The 23,151-nt window shown below is 39.8% G+C and overlaps 1 protein-coding gene across 2 annotated transcripts in view; it reads right to left on the bottom strand.

Annotated features, from left to right (window-relative positions):
* Positions 1 to 22,153, bottom strand: part of dab2ipb (DAB2 interacting protein b) — a 152,530-nt gene extending 130,377 nt beyond the window's left edge. The window contains exon 1 of one of the 2 annotated variants that reach the window (XM_039615304.1): positions 22,079 to 22,153. The gene's annotated coding sequence lies outside the window, so the exon portion shown is untranslated. The remainder of the gene's footprint in view (positions 1 to 22,078) is intronic. The other variant, XM_031754603.2, reaches the window with a different exon arrangement.
* Between the last annotated feature and the right edge of the window lie 998 nt (positions 22,154 to 23,151).

Raw genomic sequence — 23,151 nt, 5'->3', positions numbered from 1 at the left:
AGCACTGGAGCAAAGTTTATCAAACACCACTGCTGAGTGGCACATTTCACTGGAATACACACCAAAGATTTAGAAGGTCAGAGAGGGAGTGATAGCAGAGACACTGAGTAATACTGGAATTCTATTGTGCCTTTAGCCAGAGCGGTGGCAGTTTATCACAGCAGTCAGTCCCTATCTGCAAGTAACGTCCTTCACTTTCACTTCTTAAGAACACTTAATCAGCTCCCACTGCCTGGGCCACTAAATACAAAGTTTCTACGGATGTTAAGTTTTAAGTCATTCTTTGCTGAAAATGTCTGCTTTGTGTCTGTTTTGGATTATTTTAAGTGTTTGTAAAAAAAAATAAAATACAGAAAGAAATTAGAGAAAATTTGACGCCCTGAAAAACTCAGGTCAACAAATCTGCAATCAAGCGGTCCAACAAAAACAGGATCTACAAATACAGCCAAGTGCACTGGTCCACATCACTGCTGACCTCCACCCTCTTACGTCTTTCCAGTCCCTCTTATTATCCGCACCGGTCCTTGTCTGGTGCTCTGCTTCACGCATCTCCCTCTCCAACGGCTCTGCCAACTTAGGAATGCCATTCTAGCAGTCACTCCATAACTCTTAACTCAGTGTTCCAAGTAATCCCTTTCCTCCGGCTGTTCTGAACCTACTTCCTTCCCCACAGCTGCTGGCTGGCCCGGCTTGCTCTAATAATAGGACAACAATGAATGCCGCACACCCGGACACACAGCATTGCACTACTACTTCAGAGTGGGCGGGTGGGGGGCACTCAACAAAATTGAGTCTAATTTAAGCTCTGAAAAAAAAAAGCAAAATCATTTATGCAAAAAAAATAAAAGGGTCAGTAAATGGTTAATATCCATCCTCAAAAGTGTAACTATCTAAACTGTTGACATTCTGCCCTTATGTAAGTGGATAACAGACTGAAGCATGTAAACACATGTTGGTGGAAGAATGATGATGAGGCTGCACATTCAAGTAAAGCTGCTATCTTACTAGGACACTGTAATCACACAGGAGCTGATAAATGAAGACTACACACGGCTAAAGTAGTTAAACACCACCCTGTGCCTTTGCCACAAGGTGGTAGTGGAATGAGAATATTCCTCCAGAATAAACACACAGAGACGCATACAGACACATACAGAGGTGGTGGATAAATGTATAATTTATATTACACGGCTCTGTCAGGTAAAGCAGCCCCCAAGAGGCGTGCACAAATGCCTAAAGAGAGGGAGCCATTAATCAGAACAAAGAAAATCTGGAGAAGCTGAGATTTGAACTGATTTTTCCTGTTTTCATCTACTGTCGTCCCACTGCTGGAACCCCAGCTCGCAATCACATGCTACAGGTCTTTTGCTGCAGTACCGCATAAAAAAAGAAAGTGTAATCTTTCCTTTCCCACCTATATTTTGCTTCTCCCTCTGACAGATCAGTCTGATAATGATCCTTGCCTGACATGTGAAAAGCTTCCCTCCACACCTCCTTTCCTTCAGCTCCCCCCACTCCAACCCTCCAACCATGCGCCATTCCACCAAGAGAGCAATCCCACACACAAACACTCACAAAAGTTGTAACTCTACCCCCCCCCGTTCTTTTTTTAATTTCTCCTTTCTAGCACAATTATGAGGCAGTGAAAGGAGAAGAAAAAAGCGTGGCGCTGGTGCTCACCTCAGACAAGGTCCCATAGGCGCTGGGAAAGCAGAAGGAAAATCATCTTCAGTCCACTCGCAAAACCAAGAGCAACAAGTAGTAACACCAGAGATCCCTCCTCCCCTCTCTCACGCTATACTTCACGCTTCCTTGCTGGGTTTTGTCCGTCTGCTCTGAACTTATTAAGGCTGCAGTACCTGCAGCGGACTGAATAAGTATGTGGGCATGTGTGTGTATGGATGTGTGTATATGCATGTGTGTGTGTGTGTGTGTCTGTGTGTGTGTGTGCAAGTATGTGTGTGTCAGGGTGCGAGTGAGAGTGTGTATGGTCTGGTGGACTCCTACAGGGGTATTGACTCTTTCTTAGCAGGGTTCAGGTCCTCCCCCTTCTCTCCCAGACTCACAGAGGGAGGAAAAGAAGCACACCCACACACACACACACACACACACACACACACACACACACACACACACACACACACACACACACACACACACAAACATAATCACAGGGCAGGAGAGTACTCTTTCTTTTGTCACCTATTCTCACTTTCCTTGAAATATCTGTAACTCCCTGCTCTGAAGCTCCCTTTCATAGGGGAAAGCAAGTGACATGGAAATATTTAAGTGTGCGCGCACACTGGTGCACAGGGAATGCCGCTGTGCCTCAACACCCGGGGCTGGGAAGGAGGAGGAGGAGGTGGAGTTTAGAGCTCAGAGAGCCAAATTCCTACCCCACCTCCAACCAATCAGAGGCCTTGTTGTGGCTGACCAAAAACCACGGGGCCAGGCCGGGCCTCACTACCACACTCCAGCTTTAAAGCATTAGCTGAAGTTTGGCTGGGCACTCAGCAAACCTCAGCAAAGGTGTTGCTGATGATGGTGACGATAATGACAACAAGGCTTTTTACCCTGTCGGATTCACAGGAAAAGTCATATTTTTCCATATTAAGCATAGTTCAGGCAGGAAATCTGTACATTGCATAAAAGCTGCTCCCAACACATATGGCATACATTTACATCTACAAATAAGTCAAATCTGTTTCCTCTCTGCAGGAGATAAACTTTTCAGAAACTAGTCGGCAGAGCCAAACTAAACGCAGCACAACTCACTATAAATACGAGAACCCCACTTTGAAAATTTTTCCCTCTCTCTACCCACAACTCCCTCCCTCCTTCCCCACTAAATAACAGCACTCTCATGTTTCTGCTCTTGTGCTTGGACAGGCATTTGTCAAGCAAGGCATTTATCCACAGAAACAACAGAAGATTCCCCCCACTCCCAGCCACCCCCTCCTTATATTCACACTTCTTCTTCTTCTGGCTACTTTACCTTCTTTCCTCACTCTTCTCTCACCACATCCAGTCACACTAACTAAAGCCTTAGGGGTGTTTATTAAGAAAAAAGAAAGAAGTCATGTGAGGCTTTCAAAAACGCCTCTGTGCTGCTGCAAAATTTGTGGTTGTGCTCTTTTTTTCTCTTTTTTTTTTTTACAGTATCCCAGCAAAATAAACCTATATTTTTGTTTATTTTTTTCCTTTTTAAGACCGTTTAGTTCTCCATCGGGCACATTTTGTGTTGGGAGGTAAAACGATTTGCGCCGAGGATTTCACATATTTGCGGTGACAAGATGTTTCCTCAACTGAATTGCTGTTAAATTAATAACTAAGCCACCGGGATTACAGAAACACTTTAAAGTCAACAGGTTAGGATGCAGTGACGACAGACTGCTGCATGTTTGCTCCACTAAATGCAGAAAGATGCTGACTGGTCTGGTACACTGGTACACAGTCTGTGACATCACCGTAGATGGAATAAATATGCCTATTACTTTCACATGTTTCATCTTTCTTAGCCCTCCACAGCGTGACATAAAACTCTCTAAGACCTCATGTCATTGAGCTCATCTTTGTTGGTACTGAACAAAAGCACGCCGATGAGTTATTTGACACATTTGGCATGTAGTAACTTTTTTTGTTGTTGTTTTTTGGAAGAGCTGCTTAATGAATTCCAAATTGCCAAAGCAGTTTTTGACAATTAGTGGCGCTTTTTATCCATATTGCCCCCACTTTTGCAAGCTACATGCGATGTCTCAAAGGCATTCGCAGGTTCTGAGCTTTCAGTATCCATGAAATTCTAGCTAAAGCTTGCATGTTTAAGTAGAGCATGTTTTGATGAGGTCTAATCTCCCGGTCGTCAGGCAACAAACGGGAAAAACCAGGGGGTGAAATGAGAGGGGTGGGGTGGGGGTGGGAGCACAAACGGGAAAGACAGAAACCCAAAGGGTGAAACACACACACACACAGTGAGTACTTTGGTATGTGGGCTATAGAGTTACCCAGGGACAAAAAGTGAAGCACTGAGGTCCACTCCTATTGACAACTTGGACACACCTCTTCTTTTATCTTCCTGTTTGTCTCCCTTTCTGTCTCCTTAATCCCTCAGCCCCTGTCACTCTGTTTATGTTCACATGTGTGTGTGTGTGTCTGTCTAGGAACTTGTAAAAAGCTATGGGCATAAACAGTGAAGGCCGTGTTTAAACCTGCGTCTTTGTTTAGTCTATGAATAGATTTTTGACATTTTTTTTAGCACCACGTGTAAATTGGGTTCACAGCAGCACAGTGAAAAGCAACAGGGATTATTCTGCTGAAACAGACTGAAGAAAATAGCTGCAACAATGGAGAAAAACAAAATAAAGAGGGGAGATGAGCCTTTAGTATTACTTCTGTCATTGCATATTCCATTTGATGCTCTGGTACTTTAAAAAATATGCTGAGGCACAATTTAATGCATAAACAAAACCGACATTGCTCTCTTCGGGACGCTGAGTAAGAGAAAAATTATCACATAAAGCAGTCGGCTTACATCAATTCAAATCAGTTTGCCTGGGTTAAGATTGCCTCTCGCCGACAGGGGCACAAAAGAGACAATGTGTGTGTTTTTTTAGCTGGAGGAAGAGCTGGACGTGGGACAGCCAGGAATGCCAATATCTGCCATTTTAGGGACAAAGGCAATTGTGTGCAACACGTGGGGTCAGGCTGCTACCGTGTCCACTGGGCCAGCAAGGGCTTTTGGCAGAAAAATACCAAAGGGAATTCAACTCCTACAAACTCTTCAACTGGAGCAACTTGTACATACATACCATATAACTGTCCAGGCCTCACTTTGATTAGTAGCAGCCAATCATCTCCCTCCAAACTGTTTCTGACACTATTAGCTAGAGCCCAACCGATATATCGGGAGGCCGATAATTGGTATTTTCTGATTTATCACTATTGACATTTATGACAGAAGATAAATACAAATGAAAAAAAGGAGAAAAATGATAGGAAAAGATCCTTCAACAATATTATGAGTGTGTAGCTTTTCCACCAGAGGAACAGAAAGTGAAGCAACTTCACTGTTGGGCATGTCTGAAATATCACACAAACACAACAACCAGCTGATCTCAGCAGAATCGGGCAGAATAGTAAATAAGAACAAACAACAAAGCTTGGGGAGATCTGTTTAGGTTTCATATATATCAGATTTCTAATATCAGATTTTTAAATAATCTAATATCAGGATCGGCACAGGGTTAATAAAGGGTTTTGTGAGTTCCAATAGATTTTTCTGTACAGGCTGTGGTCAGCTGGCCTGGGCTGCTACACTGATATTCACTGTTTTTTGTGAATTTTGCAAACTGCATTCAACAAGGTATGAGCAGAGAGCCGTATGTTTGATTTCCAGTCCCCATACAATATGAAGATAATCTAATCAGCGTCATCACTTTTGATTTAAATTGATGTCTCCTACTCTTGACGTTTACTAACACCACAGCTGGCCTTGCACCTGTCAGACATCACTGCAAAGCGCAAAACAATAGCTCAAACTGACCAGGTTAGCCATTAAAAAAAATTAGCATACCTAGCATCATTCACTTGGTTATAATTCACTTAGTTTTAAGTTTACAGTTTATAAAATTTTCCTCGCTGGGCAGTCCTTACCTTTGAACATAATCTCTCATCTTCCACTCACATCCTCTCTTTCTCATATCTTTCTACATCTCTTGCTGTTTGCATGTTTTTGTTTTCTATCTGAATTTATCTCCCCTTAGCGTGAGCTCGCTCCTCTTCTGTAGCGCTAGCTAGATGCTGAAGCTTTTGAGACTTCTCTACTACTCAGCTGTGTGCTGTAACTGTAAACACCAGTACTTTACAGCCAGCACAATAACACTTGAGTTGCTGCTGTGCGTTTCCACCCTTTTTTTTCCTGAAAAAGAAAAACGAATGAAATTCTCAAATCCTCTTTACCGCGTTTTTTCTTCAAACTATCAAAGCAGAGGAGCTATACAAACCGAATCAGAACAAATTAAACCTATTGGATTAGCAATGTGAGAAAGCCAAAGGCAATTATAGTCTATTACATATTACAAATCATTATTATTATTTGTATACTTTGTTTACATTGTATATTACTATCAAGAAGGCAAATGACAGCTGAATTGAACTGAACTATAAAAGAAGCTTTACAAAATCATACATATTAATTTTTATAACAGAAACTTCAACATCATTGTAAAGAGAACCTTAACCCTTTGGAATTCCTGAGACATTACCAACTGAATTACCTAAGAACTTATCATAGATACTGATTATCTCAGACATTGTTACTGTTGTCATAACTTATCTTGTTTTTAATGTCCTCGTGATCTTTTACATACAGTTTACAGCCTGTGACACTTCACTTGATTAGAATGTAAAGATAAAAACAAAGGATTTATAGCAAATACCTTAAGTTGTATGTTGCTGCTACTCCAGAGGTCTAATTTTAGGCTCAAATAATCAGATTTTCCCACCAGCACTGGCACTGAAATAAGTGCTCCAGTGGATCATGACAAATCTGTAACTGAGTAAACCAAATAAACAATAAGGAAGGATAAACACCAATTAAGATCAATTTACCTTAAAAAACTTGAGAATCCGACTTTTATTATAGGGGGGTGGGAGGTGTTGCCCAAGTGTGCCATTCATGCCATTCCTTGTTACTTTAGCAGTTACTGTTCCCGTCACTCAGTCAGTATTTTCCGTTTCTCTTTCCTCGGCTCATTCCCTCGCCACTCTCTGCTTCTCTTTTGCTCGGTGTGCTCCATTTACAGAAGATTTACGGAGACATGAAAAGCATACAACCAACATAAATTTGTTGTGAGCATGTAACGCGCTCACGGCTGCACTTGGCTCCGTTCCTGGCCCTTGCAGTCACTTCATCTTAGACACACATCACACACTTCAAAAGCAAAACACACCACAGATTCGCACACAAATGTACACACGAACCACACCAACACACTTGTCATCTACACAACACGCTGCAAAGGCATCATCTAGATTTCTACATTAGCGTTCCAATTTTCCCTTTTTTTAACCCTCTGTTGTCTCAGACAGCCTTTCCCTCGCTGATCTCGCTAAGCTCTGCTTTCCCTCTGGTTGCAGTGCTCTGTTGACTGACAGTCTCCCATCAGGGAGGTTTTCTGACAAATGGGGCCAGATGGAGTCGTGCCACTGTTGCTGCTGGCCACAAGACAGCTCTCTGAGGTTATTGCTTAGCTCAGCTTTTACAGTGTTATTTATATACACCATATACACCACCAGAGTAGTTTAAGTGTTTGATTAACTTTTCATGTGTGATCTCCTGTGTATAACTCGCAGCTCTGAAACATTTGGTTAACACTTAACCTATATATGTATATTACGCAGCTATTCCTTTACCGCTGTTTACATTCCAAATAAAAGCTTCTTTTCTCTGATGGTCTTTTTAGGAACTTTAGAGGCTCATAGCTCTGACCTTTCCATGTCCATGTAAGACTAGAGCAGGCAAACGTCATTAGGGTGCCCTCGCTCACATTAACCAAATGGAGTGCTTCTAGCATCCATCTACCACCTGTTGTGTGTAACTTCTTAGAGAAAGCGATCTCAAATTTTAGTTTCTGCCTCAGACAAAGGTGGAACTTTTTAACTTGGCCTGTAACCAACAACAAACACGCCATTTAAGGCCGGGAGATTGCAGAGCATATCTGACGCAGTAATGATTTTGAGTCAGCGTACAGATTTTTACTTTGGTGTTACTAATGACATGTAAAATGACTTAAACATTCTAAAAACAAGCATGATAGAGAGAAAGCAAATGGAAGGAAACAAGTGTTAAAGATCTGCCAAATGGTCCTCTGTGCTTCTATTCTATGAAGAGGCAAACTGTGCACTGCAGCAGAAGAAGAAACAAATGTTTGCGGCATGTCTCCTGTCGAACGTCTTGCTCACAGCATCGCAAATCACACTTTTAAAAAAAGTGTGCATATAAAAGTCATACAGCGGCTGTAATGTGTGATTAGTTTGGATTTAATTGTAGTGAAAAACAAACTGGAAAGAAGATTGTTTCTTTTCGGACAATTATTAGTAGCAGCATCTCAAAAAGCACAGAGGACACCTGACTCCTCGAATTCTGTTTGTACAAAAAATCACATTTACAGCGAGGAATACACCGGCCAGTCCAGTACCAGCTCAAACAGCTAGATCTGGTACTGGTGAGAAATTAATAGATTATCCTCAATCTATGATGCCAATCTATATTTATACTTTGTTTACTAAGTTTACTGAACAAGCAGCCGGTCACCAGCAGTGCATGAGAAAGCCAACAGCAAAGGGTCACTAGTCTGAAGGTATTTCATGCTCTATATTAATACATATATTTTTCAAGTTTCCACTGATTTCAGCTATAACCACAGTCAGCAAGTGAGTTTGATAACCAAAAAGCTCCATTCAGTGTTGCTCTAAGTCTTTCCCTCACTCTCTGTATCTAAGTCTCAGCACTTCACTAACATAATGAGCTGTCCTCCTCAACTTGATTACTGTTATTTTTGCTCCACTCCCTGTGCACATGGAGTGAAACTGAGAGCAGAGGAAAGAAAGGAAGGAGTGCAGAAAGACTCCCACTGAGCAGAATGAACACAAATGCAAATAAAACAATTCATTTTCTCTATCTTGGTGCTGTAGTTATGCATTATTTTATTAACAGATTAACTAAGTATGTGTATACTACAATGTATTTGTATTTCACTGTCACTGAAGAAGTGGATAGATCCAAATATCGATAGCACTGAATCCAAAGCTGGTATTGGTATCAGATTGATACGAGCGTATTAGGATCGATACTTTGTTTCTATCCTCAATGTTCAATTTGTAGTCCACTGAATAGTTTTAAATAAAAACATAGTTTAAACACACCCTATGAAAATGATGTGATTTAGAGCCGGGCACATTTACATTCCAGGTCTCCAAAAAAACAGATTCAAAATACATGAAAACCTGCAAAGTGTTTTTTGCTGTGTTAATTACTGTGGACGGTAAAAAAGCATCGTGATTATTAAAATGTGCTGAGAATTTGCAGATTAATGATGATTCATCTCATAAATCATGTCACAATGCTCTTCCCTACATAAGCTGCCTTTATAGGTAAAAAGTATCAGTATCACTATTGGTATCAGATCAATACTGGCCATGTATTTATTTGGTAATACCAAAATTTGCAGTATTGCACAGTACTAGTATTTATGTATTTGGAAAGCAAGATTTAGCCTCTTCCTCTCTTCTCTCTTCCTCACAGTGAGGAATACAGCTTATTCATTTACGGTGACAAAGGACGGGTACTGGCTAATGACAGATAGCCAAAGCCAAGATCTTTGTATTGGTATTCAAACCTAAAAAGTTGGAACAGTGCGTCCCCATTTGCAAGAAATACAGCAAATGTGACACTTTCTTCTTTCAAAGCACCACCTAGTCAAGTTTTATACAGACAGCTTGAAAAACTTTCAAGCTCAGAAGACTCAGGCTTCTCTGTGGTTTCAAGGTCTTTTGTTGCTGGGTTTTTTCCCCTCATTTTTTGATGTTGTACTATCCATTATGCAATTATGCAAATAGCCACAGCAATCTTCTTGTGTGGCTCCACAACTACAAATGTGTGTGATGGTTTATTTTTTCACTTCAGAAACATTCACATTATTCCCCACAGAAAAAGTCAAATATACTATTAAGTGTGGAAGCACAATCCCATCATAAGCAGTCAAATGAAATGCATTTGTGGGGAATTTAAAATCCAAGTGTGAAATGCAATCAGCTCGAACAGATACAATCTGGATGTGGATGACACAAGGTCTTAAGTTACAAAGCTATGTTCTTTTTCTTCTTCTTTTTTTTCAAATACATATGTAGTCCAGTACCAATGAGAGGTGGACAGCTGTGGCTATATTTGAAGGTAATGCCTGGTTTTCATTTCAAAATAACATCAGAGGCTCTTTAGTTAAGAAACGCCTTTGCCACAACACACAGCCTGTCATTTGAAAACTGCTCCTGACATTCTTTTCCTTGCCAGCTAATCCAGTGGCAGGTTGAAGAGGTGCTCCTTTGTTTATACTTTGGCTCTTAATGACAGGTTGTCCGATAGATTTGACTTCCCTAAATTATAGTATGAGGTCATCATGTTAAATTCTCAATATCCAGAAATCAAAACTGACATTTGTACACAATGTGACATAGTCTTTGTTCTTACCTGAATAGAAGGGTAATGGTATTAAAAGTTAAAGCCTTTCTTTGTAACTTCACTGGATAATTTGCAATAACATGTATCATTTGCCATGACACTAAAGGATGAACCATTTATTATTATACTTGTAAACATAAGGATATAAATGTACTTTAAAAAAAAGTAGTATGTTTTCCATATTCTTCTTCTTAATATTATTATTGTTTTATTATTAATTATTTATTTTCTATTATGATGTAATTTTTTTATTATTGTACCATATAGAAATGCAATTTTTTAATGTTCTAATAATCATTAAGTAATAAAAATTAATCATTTATGTCACAATATTATCATTACCTACTGGTGGGATGGAGCGAGGCAGAAGTTGGTGGTAAAGAACGCTATTACCTAATATAGGCAGCATAAAAGGGCATACCTAATGGTTGCAAAAAGACTTGTGGTTGTGAAGTGAGCTTCACTGACTCATTGACTCGTATTGTACTCCTTTCACAATGGACACATGTTGACAGCTAACTCTCCCTTGAATTGGGAGTGTTAAGGGAGGGGTAAGAAAATGGCTTGAGGCTTCATAACAGAATTTCACAAAAACAGTGGGGGAGATTATGATCTCTACCAGGCCTCACAGATGAAGCGTGTGAGATACAATGATATTAGGCATCACTGCATAAGCATGAGAAACATATAAAGCACAAGGACAAACTCAGCAGTCAAAGTTGAGGTTTAGAGAAAATCTAGCTTGTCTCAAGTCTTCTACAACTATGTGAACCGCATGGTTGCAGCAGATGGCCGCCCCTCCCTAAGCCTGGTTCTGCTGGAGGTTTCTTCCTGTTAAAAGTGAGTTTTTCCTTCCCACTGTCTCCAAGTGTTAGCTCATAGGGGGTCGTCTGATTGTTGGGGCTTCTTTGTATTATTGTAGGGTTTACCTTACAATATAAAGCACCTTGAGGTGACTGTTGTTGTTATTTGGCACTATATGAATAAAATTCAGCTGAATTGAATTTCATATGAAGTTATATGAGGTCCACATAGGGTGGGTAGTGACATTTCCAGTGATAAAGTTCCCTAGAGGATCCCACTTGTAGTGTATCATTTAGTTATATACTATCATCAAGACCTAAAAAAGAAAATGACAAATTGCAGATGTTTTTCCATAACTGTTGGATTTTTCAATTAGCAGCTGTGCTCAAATAAGTTTGCTATGTCAGACTCAATTAGTTCACAACAGTAAAGTGTATAGAAAAGTAGAAGCTGCCATTTAGTTCAGTGAAACCAAAGTGAAAGTTGATTAAAGAAAAAACAAAACAAAACAAAATCCAAAATTCCCATCAAGAAAAATTAACTTCACCGCCATCATCAACATTTTTCAATTAAATTCACTCCTTTTGATCAGTGGAGGATGTTTCTCCAATCAGGTTTTACTCACTAGCTCCACTTTCTCATCATTCACATGAGAAAAATAATGTGACTGCAGGTTTACTGCAAGTCCGGTGTTCTGGGACAGTGTTACCCACAACCTTAAATCTGTGTCCTTGAAACTTTGACACAGCCCTTTTAGGAAGTGGGACAGAATGACCGCATATTGTCTTTCCACCAGTTTTTGGCCTTTTTGCAAGATAGTGTTTCATTTATTAAAACTAGATTACAAGTGTTAAGCTGACAGCCCAGTTCCTAAATTTGCTCCTGCTGTACCACCCAGCTCCAGTCTGCTAGCTAGGTTTAAGCACATGACAATAGGAGCAAGAATAAATCTTTTATTAAAAGCCAAGCATTTTTAATGACAAAGCCCACAGCACTTTAAACCATAAAACCACAGCTCTGGATGGTATATTTAGAATGGTAGTCAGACTATGGGGTCAAAATGGAAAACAAAGAGAAAGCCCACTATTTTTCAGGAATATCAAAAAGCCCAGCTGGTCCAGTCTACCCATTTAATGTAAGACAGGTTAAAGCCCACACTCACATACTAGAAAACATTGCTATATTTTGTCCTCCAGTACATGAGCAGGCATTCAACCTTTCTCATCTAGGACAAAAACATGCAGACCTATTTACATGTCAATGAAGGCCATGGATAAGGACTCTCTCTCTTTTTACTTCCCTTTCTGAAACCTCCACTCCTCACCGCATGCCCCTGCTATAAACTAGCACAGTGCATGTATTTATTTGGATGCCCAAAACGGCAAGGCTGCTTTATACTCACATGCTTCACATTGTCTTATAATTAAAAGATGTGCCGACCTGATCGGGAGCAGTATTATGACTTATCCCATCATATCATGACAGATAAATGTGTTTTATTCTATATTTAAAAAGCTACTCTCCTTTATGACAGCTGCCCTTGGTAGAAGATAAATACACAGGAACACAGGAAAGTGACAGCCCTTTGGCTATGTGCACTTCTGCAGTGCTGGCATGTCACAGGATGGATACATAGACTTACTTTCAACATGACCGATATTGTAAGGCACCTGAAAAGAAATCAGTATATACTGACTTCAGTATAAGCTGGTGGCAGAGACAAAGCAACGCCATGGAAACTCTGGGGAGCATCTGCTGAGAGTGAGAGTAGTTTCTTTAGCGGTGAAAAGGTCAAAAACTTTACTGGGGTAAATTTAAGCACAGGATGAGACTACAAATATGTAATCCATGAAAAAAAAGAGTTGCATTTTTTTTATATATATATATATATATATATATATATATATATATATATATATATATATATATATATATATATATATATATATATATATATATATATATATATATATATATATATATATATATAACAGTAATAGTTCTGACTATTGATCTCTTTTTATTAGCTTGTCTGGTAGCAGTCCCACTTCCACCCAGTGCTATTTCATAAAGTAATACACAGCATCAGCATTTCTCTGCTTTCTGCCAACAGAAATGGGAAACAGGTAGATTCAGTCACAGATCAGTCCCATAACAATCAGCCAGGTGCAGACAAGGACTCAACATCTACTTTAAATGTAAAATACCCAATGCAGTGGGTACAACATGTAAATAATAAGCTTATACTGTATAAATATACTACTCTTAGATTTGTTGTGTGCATGAAAATGTGTGTGCATGCAGATGAGCTGAAGTCTGCAAGTCTCGGGAAGTGTGAATTCTTCCTGTGGCTTGCAAGCCTGAAGTGAGAATGTAATTGGACGATATCAGATTATTGCCTTTCCTACACCAACTTTTCCTTGTATATTAAACCTTTTGAAAGGAATGTGAGGAGAGTGCGGTTGAGAGGAGACAGTTGATGTTAGAGCAATGAAGCTGCCGTTTTATCTCGGAACAGCCTAATAGTGAAGGTGAGGGAGGGAAAAAATAGAGCTCAGTGTTCGCGCTTATTTAGGTTAAACTTTTACCAGAAGTTTCGCGTCTCGAGGGATGGATGAAAATGCCAAAGTTTCATCTAATGGTTTTCTTTCCCCCTTTTCTTTGTCTTTTCCTTCTCTGTCGTGGCAGACAGCCCAGTGCATAAAGCAATGTGGCTTAGACGCTGGCAAAGGGAAACTATGGTCTCTTGGAAATATGCTCTCTGTTGACTCATTCTGTTAACCGCATTCTTCATCAGCAGCACAGCAGAGTCTTTCCCCGTTGGTCATGAAGACAAAACATCGTCTTTTCTGGCCCAGTTAATAACACACCATTTTTTTCCCTCTCCCTTTTCTTTTTAACTATCTAGTTTAGGCTCTAACATTTTGGAGTGGTGGAAGAAAAGAAAAGGCAGTGGAAAATGAGGGAGAAGAGAGAGAAAGAGTGGCCTACAGTGCAGTCTCGATCCCCCTGGATTTATTTGTGTACATAACTCTTTCTCTTTCTGCCCCCCCTTCTCTTTCCCTCTGTCTCCTGCTTTCATTTGTTCCTGCTGCTCTGTGTCTCTAACACAAACACCCACATGGTACAACCACTATACAGCCTACAAATATTCAGATTGAAATATCTCAGTGCATTTGAGATAAAAAAACACCCAAAAAATAAACTGGACCGAGAAGAGAGCTTCCGGCTGCATGAAGCTCATACCAAACGCAGTCAACAATTGAAGGCAAATCCCAGAGAGAATCAGCACAGCACAGAGGTTTGAACTTGCTCACATACAACAAAGCCAAAAACTAATCCTGCTGAGACAAGTAGCGTCTTTAGCCGGCAGCCCATTTCATCACATTGCTATGTAACGCCCTTCACCCCTTAACCCCCTCACTCAGAAGAATAGACTGAAGTCCTATTCATCACTGACCACTGAGGCCCTAGTCAACAGCTCAAGAGCCAAACGAAAAGCCTAGTCATAACAGAAAGCTGACAGGAAAAGCATGTGACCAAACTCTCTTTTACATATGTGCCTCAACTTTCTTTCTTTTTTCCACTTAAAGTATCATTTCCATCATTTCTCATCGTTTTTCCTCCCACTTACCATCCTGTGCCTCTGGATGATTGCTGGTGTCAGTGTCCATGTTAAATTCACAGAGTGATGAGCGCTCGGATCAACACACCCATATCCTGAGGCAAAGTTTACTTGATAACTCGGCTGCAACCGCTGGAACTACAACTGCAAGTCCTGTTTTATCTCGTCTGCCAGTGCCGTCTCTGCTCTGCCGTCCCCCCCCCCCCCAATTCGGAGCTGTTGCTGCTGGTCTGGCCCCTGCAGCCTGCCAGCTCAGCTCAGGCTTCCACCGCTGTGTTACATCTGTCTGACTGAGCAACCTCTCTGGAGAGCAGGCAGAGAGAGAGAAAGAGAGAGAGAGAGAGAGAGCACAGAATGGGAGGGAGGAGAGAAAGGAGCAGTTTCCACATGGAGAGAGAGAGCGCGAGAGAGACAGATACGGGTGGAGGAAGTGTTGGTAGTGTTTCCACTTTGATCAATATTACACTTTATATGTATTTTCTCTCATCATTAAAAAAAAGCAACAACAAGTTTGTAATATCAGTTTTGGAAAAAAGTACTTGCAGAAGAACTTCAGAGCTTATAACTCTGGAGTTATGAGTGGGTGCAAAACAGCACATTTAAGTTCAGAGTTCCTGCTCCATTTAAAAAAGTCATACTGAATGTTTTTAAAGATTGCTTTAAGACCCACAAACATTCAAATTCCATTAAAATCAGGAAGTGTCAGAACTATGTGTAATATTATTGCCTCTACATAACTAATAATCTCCTTCTTCTTTCCACACTTGAAAGTAAAATTATGAAAATGTTTGTATGATCAGTGGTTTTAAAGATCTATGCTCATTAGGGGTTATGCAAACTAAAGTTGGAATTTTGCATTTGTAAAACTCTTTATATATTTAATATTACAACTTCAACTTGGCAAGTGTATTTTATTTGAATAGGAACCAAATTCAGTTTTCACACTTTTACATATTTAGTCCTATTGCTGTTCTGTTTAGTTTGATTAAATCTACTTTGCATCATCATGATGAATTTTCTTAATGATCTATACATATCGCACTTGAGCCACCTCTCGCAGGTACAATGGTTAGTTGAAATGTGTAAACATTCATAGAAATACAGCATATAAGCCAAAAACAGAGTTTGTACAATACTAATGAACTGGAAAGTCAATATGAGTACCTTTATTCTTCAACACAGCCTGAACTCTTTTAGGCAAGTGTCAGCCTTCAGGAATAGATCAGCAAAGAGGAGATCAAAAAAAGGGCCAGAAACCTCTCTCAGGTTCGGTGTCACGTCTTTGCTGGATTTGTCCTATTTTTTTAAGGACTGTTCATCTCCTGTAGATAGATTTTTAAGTCTGCCACTTCTTCTCTTGCCCTCTAGTTGTCCAGCTTCTTCAATTTTTTAAGAACTCACTGCACACCATGCTGAGATATGCCATATTTTTGCACAAACAAGAGCTGTTTGAGACTCATCCATCTGTCTGTCCATCCACCCTCTTCTGTTAATCAAATTCAGGGTCACGGGGGTGTGTGGAGCATAACCCAGCTACCATAGAGTGAGAGGTGGGGTACACTCTGGACAGGCTGATTGGTCAAGACCACTTTAAAAAAAATTACAAGAAAGTCTTGATCCTAAAAAAACATAAAGAAATTTGAGGTGGGTGGGGGTTGTGGTTGTAATGAGTAGTTATTTGGGTTACTGTTGTCTTCCTTTCAGGTTGAACCAGTTTGGCAACTGTCAGCTGACCTCTGGAATCAACAAGGCAAATACTAATCTCACTGGATATTTTCTCTTTTCCGGACCATTCTCTGCAAACACTAGCTATGCTTTCAGTAGATCATCAGTTTCTGAAATACTCAGACCAGCCCGTCAGGCACCAACAAGCGTGGCAGATTCAAAGTCACTTAAATCACCTTATTTTCCATTATGATGCTCGAGTTGAAATTCAGCAGATTGTGTTGACCACGTCTACATGCCTAAACGCACTGAGTTGCTGGCGTGCGATTGGCTGATTTTATATTTGCATTTCCAAGCAGATGAACAGATGTACAAAGCGGCCGTTGAGTGTACATGAACCTATTTCTATTGCAGAAATAGGTTCGTGTACAGCAACAGGATGAGTCAGCACCTACACTGCAATTGTTTCTGTTGAATCCTTTCAGCATAGTAATTCAACCAAATGGAGCCATTAATCTCTATACATACAGCACTTGAGCTTATCTAGCTTATATAGCTATAGGTTAAGAAAATATATATAGAGATATAGCTGATCTAAAATAAGATAAGCTATATATCCACAATATTTCAGATGGTTTTTATTTCAAGGCAAAATAATCAAATACTGATCAGCCCAGTGTTAAGTGGCACAATGTGAAGAACACTATCACTTTTAGTTAATAGTAACTAATTGTAATTAGACACTCTGTGAAGAAAAATGACTTGAGGGACTTAGAACACATGTGAATCAGTATTTGGGCTGTAAGGCTTGTATAAATCATTCAGCAGCCTTTGGTCAGTTATCTAGTTCTACTTAATCCTATCTAAAAGATACAGCTTACAGCAAGAAAAAAGGAGGAAAATAGGGCAGCATGTGCCCAAGAACCAAAAGTTGAGAACTCTTCTGAGGCTAAAACTTTCACCTCCATGAAATTAAGCTCAGTTGTTCTGGTGGGAGCATAACAAGGCTTTCGCTCTTATCGGTGTTTGTGCAGAAAACTCGACGAGTTCAAAAGAATCGAGGCGGCAGCCACTCGCTATTCAGTCTGAGGATGAGATGAGACCGCTCTCTGATTTGTGCTAGATTCCTATTCATCAAAGTGAAGTTTTTATTCATCACACTGCTTGTTTAGAGCCCGTGTCACACAAGGACAAGAGCGGTAGGGACCTATGCCAATGAATAATTTAGTAAAAAATAGACAGTGAGAGTGTTTGTAGTGTTGTGATGTGGATCAAGATTAAAAAATGCTACAGGTGCAAAACACGCACACACACACAAAATCCAGCTTTAAAGGTTACACACTGCCAAGGGGATTAAAGCACATATTACTACTTGCTTTAGGAATAAATTTAGAAACCCTTGTGTCAGTTTAGGTTTTTGAAGTGATCTGTTTTTTTCTCTTTTTACTCCTGTACCAGTGAACAAGTGCACAGGAAGTGATATTTTAATAACACTGAGTCATTTACTATTAGTTTTCACTTAGTTTTGGAGACCATCATGTTTCTGCTGCAAATCTGCACTCGATAAGGTAACATAAGTTTTTTTTATCATGACTCGTTAGACTTACATTTAAAGACTTAGATCGGTTTTGCAGTACTATCCATTTAATGGGTTAAAAAATGATGTTTTGGATCTAAAATGTAAATTGCAGTTGATTGCCAGTACAAGAAAAGTACCCTGTAATTAATTTTTTGTTGTATACTTTATTAATCCCCTGTAGGGAAATTACTCTCTGCGTTTAACCAATTCACTCAGTGAAGCAGTGGGCAGGCACCAATTCAGCGCCTGGGGAGCAGTGTGTAGGGACGGTACCTAGCTCAGGGGCACCTCATGGTAGCCTTTCGGTGGACTTATTTATAATACTATGCTCCGTTTCATTAGTATTAATAATTTAATAATGGCAATTTTTTTTATAAGAGCAGACATAATGACACATTATGTATATCCGTTCCCTTTCACTCAATTAAGACAGTACAACATACCGTATAGGATATCATGGACACGCATACTATATGCTCTATATGCTCTCATGCCTCTGCTTCAGGGAACAGAGGTTATAATTGTTCACTTCAACTTTTATAGTGACAAAATGACTGGCATGGTTGCAAACAGGCTACCTCTTGCTAGTTGCAAGAGGGCTTGTTGACAAAGTAGACACACTAATGCTACATAGCCCCGCAGATGACAGGGCACATGTCCGACTTGGAAAAGATGGAGGCCAAAAGACAAGTGGCCCTGGTAGCTAATGGATTTTCAAGAGCAATAGATTAGTTGAGAGTGACCGAATATAGTAATCACATCTATGCTCTAAATTTAGTCAAACAAGATTATGAAAAGCAAATGGGAGGGCAATGCTAATCGTTTATTTTGGTGTAAATGTTTTGGCTAACTTATCAATGCAGCGCCATTACCAATCTATATTTGAATGATACACTTACACCAGGGGTGTCCAACTCCAGGCCTCGAGGGCCGGTGTCCTGCAGGTTTTAGATGTCACCCTGGGTCAACACACCTGAATCAAATGATTAGTTCATTACAAGGCCTCTGGAGAACTTCAAGATATGTTGAGGAGGTAATTTAGCCATTTAAGGACACATCTTGATACCCTTGAGGCCTGGAGTTGGATACCGCTTTACACTGTTACACTGTTAATATTAACTTTATCATAACTCGCAAGCTACAAAAAGTCAGGCGCTCACACGTACACAGATCAACAACATGTAACAATAACGTTACTGTATATTCAGTCAATACTGATAATTACATGTACATAACTATTTCTACTGCAAGAAAGAGCATTTGGAGTCTTATTAAAGACTTTAATAAGTTTAATAAGTGATATCCACTAATCATCAGAGGAATCACTTAAACTTAAATCAAATATGTAAAAACTACAAAACACTTGACAGCATATAAACAATGCCATATTTGCTATGGCATTGTTTCAGCTAGCATGGTGTTGTGGTTTGCGCTCACAGTTGGAAACTGCTCGCTTTCTGTGTGGAGTTGGCAAGTCATGCCTGCTTAGGCTCTCTGCTTTTCTTTCCTGCAATCCAAAGACATGCATGTTGGGTTAACTGATGATTCTAAATTGACTATAGGTGTGAATATTTGTGTAAGGTGTACCTGGCCTCTGTGACAGCGAGGATAGGCTCCAGTCTGCATTCAAAACGGATAGATCCAACTGTATCAACTTATCTTTAAAGTCAAATTGTGTGTAATATGGCAATTCTATTAAAAAATAACAAGATGAATTTGCCTACATACTCTCAAGGTAAAGGAAGACTTTAAAGAATGAGGCTACATTTTAACTTCTGACATAATAACTGCTACACTAATATAGTATTAATGTATTGTAATGTATTCTACCTAACGCTCAGAATAGATTATGTTGACTATGGAAATGCGAATCAGCAGTTCTGAAACTGTGTTACATAATCACCATGGAAAATGTTTGTGATTGTCACTGGCAAAGTTGCAAAGGTACCCTGTAATTATGGGAGAAGTCGACAGACTATTTATTCGTTTAGCCTCCATCTCTTCCCAAACAAAATCAACCTAATCACAGAGATGCCGTGTAATCAAGTGTCTTCTGCTGATTTCCCATTATCATGTCATCGCTCGAATCAGTCGGAATGGATGGCAAAAAAAATGGGAGACACATGTTGCAGAAGAAAATATTATATGTGTATGGCATTCTGGGTTGTCAGCTCATTTAGAATGAATGTGGCCGTAACATTGAGACTGACAGAAAGACCTTTCTGCTTGTCACATTATCTAGCTCTCATTATTCTAACATAACAATAATGCGGCCTTACTTGGGCGGTAAAGGTTAACGATATGAGTCAATAACAGAATGCAAGAAGGAAGAAAAATGTAACATATTTAAGACATTTTAGCTGAGAATACAAAATAAATGAAAACATTTGTAATTCACATGCTTTTTAAAATTTTTTTAAAGTTGTTTCCACTAGTGATGGTTTAACAGTGCAGTCGTTTCTATGACCCCTCACAAAAAGAAGCATAAGCTTATATTTAGCACACTAATTGGGTTCAATCTATATGTACCAGCTATATGCATCAGCTCACAAGCTGACAGACAGCAGCCACATTTATTCCAAATAAGCAGCAATACACACTCACTCACGAACATAGAAACAGACTCTCTCAAAAACCTCACGGCAAGAAAAACTACCCAGATTTTTGTTTGTGCCACAGTGCTTAGAAGAAATACTGCTATAAATAAAAGCAAGTGCATGCTGAAAGAAACAGTGCTCTCATAGTAGCTGCGGTAAAAAAAGAAGATGGAAATAAACAAGGTAATATTCACTGAAACAAAATGTAATGTAAATAGAATCATCTCTTCAGAGGAAAAACAAAGGTCCGCATTAGATACGGAGACAAGCTTCAGGTGTTTAGGATGTACATTTGATGCAGTCCCACTAAGTGAAGAACGTGAGCAATAGTATTTGAACAACATGACACACATGTAAGGGCACAGTTACTACATGCAAACAGTTGCAGGCTCCTATCAGCGAAGTGAAGACATTGGCAAATGTCCAAACAAATCCACAAAAGCTGATAAAACAAGTAAACCAGAGCCACTCACTACTAAAATCACAGTCTGGGAAAGTAGAGTTAGCTGTTAAAATGAGCTAAATGGCTCCCTCTGATGGTGATGGTTGGTGAAAGCTGCAAATTCCACTCCAAATCAACCAAGCCTTAAACTCTAAGAGCCAGGTTTACTAAACAGGGTGCACCAGCATGTGAGTGCAATCCCCAAAAGTTTTTTAAAAAGTTTTTTTTTTTTTTAAACATGTATTTCAGTAATAAGTGCAATAAATAAATAAATGATAAAATCAGTTCACCTCCGAGAAGGGAAGTCTCAAAAATACATATGCAACAGGCTCAAAAGTCTCTTGAGGTCTCATCCCTTACACACAATCTTGTAACTGGGATGTCGTTGTAAATACTTGTAAAAATACACATCTCTAAATCTATCCCTAAAACTAAAACAGATAGACAGGGAGGGAAAAATCACAAAACTAAAAACTTGAGCATAAAGCATGTGCAGCAATCATGGAGTCGGAGCTTGTCATCCCAAAGCACCATAGCAGAGCTGGCTCCACACCGGCACAGCATCGGTTGGAAAGCTGGTAGTGGCGTCTCATTTGGACTGATCGCAACACAACCACAGACTCTGACAGTTTTCAGTGACACAACTGTCTACACATGTACCTTTAAAAAAGAATTCGACACACTATTATCACATCCAGTGTAACTGCAGCACTTGGAAAGAATTTTTCCCTATCTCTCTTAGCCGTTAACATGAGACGGCACAAGTGCAGAGAAGTGCTACAAAGCAGCAAGCTCTCCATCTAGTGGATATACAGTGGAAGAAAAGAATTTTCTAAGTCTCACCCAGGCATGTAAGCAGCTCAAGGCCCAGTTGCCTCAATTAGCTGTGTGACTCTTTATATCACAAAGAAAGCACTTCTCAAGATAAGTTGAGCACTAAAATTCAGCAGCTTTGGAGACAGAGGACTGAATCTAAATAAAAAACCTCATCAAAAGTCTCTATTCTTAACATATTAACAGAATTATCAATCACTCTGCTTTAAGTAAATGCCTTTTAGAAAGCAACAGGAGTATTACTAATAAGTGCATGTGTATGAAAGCATATGTGCGCGTGTATCCTCGGGCAACTCACCGCTCTCGGTGGACAGCTGGCTGTGGAATTCTGGAAACTGTGTTTCCACCGGGACGCTGATGGTGCGACGCAGGAGATGTCCCCTGGATGACGCAGAGCGCCTCTGCTGCAAAAGCAAGAAATGCATCTAGCTGAGAATAAGAGTGATTCAAGGGGACACAGATGCAGAGCAAATGATTCAAGACAGATACAATCCTCAATAAATTCCTCAGAAAAAGTAGATAACAAAGAAGAATGGTTAAATAAATGGTAGTGTTAAAAAATAAACAAAAAAAACTAATGAATTACACAGACAGACGTCACTGAGGCTCCTTATCTGTTGTTGTGGATATTCTGGTCACCATCTTTAATGCCGTGCTAAGTCATCAGTGCACAATAGCTATAGCAGTCCTGATAAATTAGCAGTCATTGACTAAAACAGAGCAGGCATTAGTGGCACATCAGTCAGTGTCTGATCATATCATCCGACTGCTTGCATACCAAATGTTTGGCTCCAAACGATTAGTCAGACAAAGGAAGAAAAGAATGGTTGCGGTGAGAAAAGTGGTGAGCTGGGGGAAGAAAAAGAAAACAAGAGGGACAGAAAGGGCCTGTTGTCCTCGAAGTGGAGTGATAATGGCTTATCGAACATCCTCACACCTCTCAGCTCAATGCAGCACCCTGTCTGTCTGCTTTTCTGTTCCCATGTTTCATGTCCATCTGTTTATCTCTCTTTCTTTCTCTGAGTTCCTCTCTGAGTCTCTCCCTCTCTTTGCCTCGTGGGACTTGAGTTTTAAGGACAGCTTGAACTGACAGCATCAGTGATAGTGTCTGGTGGCAATAATGACTTTGCAATATTGGCTGTAACTTGAAGCACGTTTCTCCGACACAGTCTGCAGTCTTACAAGCTACAGTACTGCAGATTCTAGAACACTGGTTTTAAGCAGCGACTTGAGTAAAATCTGTGGCTTTGTTGTGATAATCAATTATTTAAATCGTCTTAATCACCCTCTCATCAAGCTATTAATTTTTCAAGCTCAGTGACAGTGTAATAATTTATCTGAAGAGTGAGCGTACTCTGCATTCGGATGCCT

The sequence above is a fragment of the Oreochromis aureus genome, linkage group 7 (genome assembly GCF_013358895.1).
Source record: "Oreochromis aureus strain Israel breed Guangdong linkage group 7, ZZ_aureus, whole genome shotgun sequence".
Classification (NCBI taxonomy): Eukaryota; Metazoa; Chordata; class Actinopteri; order Cichliformes; family Cichlidae; genus Oreochromis; species Oreochromis aureus.
The sequence above is the reverse complement of the archived record's forward strand: the minus strand, read 5'-3'. Positions and strand labels throughout refer to the sequence as shown.